Below are 3,006 nucleotides of genomic sequence, written 5' to 3' on the forward strand. Positions count from 1 at the left end.
TCGAATACACGGGCAGTGAAATATTTTTTTTTTTATATTTAATTTTCCTTTAACTTATAGATTCTGTTATTTTAAAGAGAAAAATATTATATTTAATTTAATTTAATTTTTTAGGAACTTATTTTTTTAATTTAATTGGTTTAATTCTTGTTTTTATTCTTTTAAAAATAATTTTTTTTAAGTTTCAATTAATTTTTAGAAAACTTATTGCTCAGAAACTCTAAGACGTCTTCGTGAGCAGATCTTATAATTAGTCTGCCTGTTACTCTCTATATCCCCGAGACAGTGAACTTGAATGAGGTTAAGAATATTCTGTTTAGACATCTCCTACTGAGATCGGAAACATTCTAAAATATATTTAGAGTTAATCATGACGGAGGTTACAGCTCTGATTGTAGCTTGGCTGTCACTAGTAACAAAAATAATTTTACTAACTACGTTGCCTCTTGTATATTCCTTCATAATCGTCGAATCTTCACCCCAAAAGACAAAGAAGTGGTCCGTTATTCGAAATCAGCAGCTCAAAATCAGGTTTTCCATTTAGTTTGGCATCATCTGTGAAAATTTTAATACTACCAGGTAGGGAGCTCGTGTGAAAATCTATAGTGATATCGATCGGGCTCAGAGCTGAAACTATCAAAGTTCCAAGAAATCAATGTTTTCCTCTTTCCTTCCTTTCCTTTATTTCCACTAAATACCAAACCTATTCAAACGCCAAAGCTTTGCCTTTTATCCACTGTATTTTTTATTCTCTCAATCCCTTGGTCAACTATGTACATACATACATACCTACATACATATTCCCCTTTACACAGTGCACCAACTACCTTTGAAGTGTTTATTTGTTTACAAAAAGCGCTTATGAAAATATTTTCAAACAACTTATTATTGTGTTGTGCTATGTATTTTATTATTTACTTGGGACTTTTTCACTCGACCCGCATCCTTTGTGAACATTTTTAATATGCGACCTTTTTTGCGTAAGAGCCCTTCAGCATATTTTTATTTATTTACTTAAGTATATTGCAATGCACTCAAGAGCAATGAGGTGGCAAGAATTAAAGGATAGAGGAGTTGAAGAATCAAGGATTTAGTGTTTATTTTTATTTTATTTTATAGTGGAGCAAGTGTTAGGAAGTATGAACGAGTGTGAAATCCAAGTGTTAATATTGAATTTATTTCACACCGGTTATTTGGTTTACCAGAGGGTTGTGATGTGTAAACATAAGCAATTTTAATGAGTAAAAAAATGTTTATTTCAGCTCTTTTAGTTTATATGTATTTGAAGAGAGGCATCTTCTGTGGGCTCTCAGAAGGTCATTTGAATTAGACCAAAGTACCAGAAGTACGTAGTGGCTTCGAAATAATTGTAAGACCTTCTCATTATCTCCTAATGAATATTTCGTACACGTGAAATGCAAAGCACTGACATCGGCACGTTCCCTGAAAGTAGGGGTGTACACAAAATAACTAAGTTCGATACTGTGAAAAAAAAGAAACAAAATGACAAACAATTTATGCCAATGTATGTAATGGTAAGAACGCACTGAGAGAAAAATCAACTAAAAATTGGTTAATGTTACCAAATCCAAACTCGAAAAGGAATCCGCGTGATTTTTGGTTAAAATTAACAATGCCTTGGTTGATATTTTCAATAATGATTTGGTAATATTAACCACAATTTTGTTTACATTAACAACATTTTTGGTTTGCGATTTTTCGTTTGAATACGTTTATGTTCTGCACTTCGCTGATGCTTTTTCATAATTCGGGAAATACAAAACAAACATTTTTATTATCATTTATTATTTATCTTAGCAAATAGCAGCAAGCATCTCTACACACTGAGCTACAGCCGCTTTATAAATGTGTCTTCAAATGTTCAACTCGAATCAATTTTCTTCGTCGTTTGAATGTTCAATATGAACCACATTTCTTAAAATCGGCTTATTGACCATGAAAAAATCAAACCATAACTTGGTTGGTGGTCGACCCTATGAAGCTGGCATTTCAGGTACTATTTTATATATATAAGGAAAATTTGAAAGTTAGGGGGGGGGGGCTCGAGCAACCCCCTGCCCCTACCTGGCTACGCCCATGTCTATATTTACCCTTTTTAGAAAAATTTGCTGCAAAACTACATACGTACTAAAACTTTTTCTAATAAGATTCATTAAGGAGTGCAAAATTTTTATGAAAATTTCCATAAAGTTTGAAATTCCGTTTTTTGGAGTTTTTGTTGTGGTATTAGCTATGATTTTATATAGAGTTATTTCCAAGAGGCTCCCCTGAGGAGCCCTTTAGTCGGAGGAGAAAGGCCATTGAATTCTTTGGTCTTTGCTCTCTCAAGATCGAAAGGTGTGAGGTGTCAAGCCCCATTATTTTTTTACCAGCCCCTAATTCAAATTTCTTAAATTGAGGAAAAATCGAATGTCGATTCTCGATTTTTTTTAATCGATTCACGAATCGAATCGGAAGTAAAAAAATCGACAAACAGCGAATCGGAATGGCCCGATTTAATCGATTTAAAAATGGCATCTCCAAAATGTACTCGTATGTAGATTCATATTAGAACAAAAGCACTGCCTAGCTGAGCTTATTTAGAAAATTGTAATTTATCTGCAAAACATTACAAGACTATTAAGGTAGAAGAACCCGCTGAGTTTATAGACATATAAGAAGAATTGAGTGATACAATTAGATGCCTTACGTTGCCAGAAAGGTCTAGAGCGATTGAAAGGGAAAGCTGTTTTGAAAGAAAATAAAATTAAAATAAAAAGTTCTTCCTTGATCACTAATGCTTTGTAACGGCCGTTTGTGCAGCTTCATCTAACGGGTGATTTTTTTGAGGTTAGGATTTTCATGCATTAGTATTTGACAGATCACGTGGGATTTCAGACATGGTGTCAAAGAGAAAGATGCTCAGTATGCTTTGAAATTTCATCATGAATAGACTTACTAACGAGCAACGCTTGCAAATCATTGAATTTTATTACCAAAATCAGT

This window comes from Rhagoletis pomonella, unplaced genomic scaffold (assembly GCF_013731165.1).
Source record: "Rhagoletis pomonella isolate Grant_MI unplaced genomic scaffold, Rhpom_1.0 Rhpom_scaffold_00006, whole genome shotgun sequence".
Taxonomy (NCBI): domain Eukaryota; kingdom Metazoa; phylum Arthropoda; class Insecta; order Diptera; family Tephritidae; genus Rhagoletis; species Rhagoletis pomonella.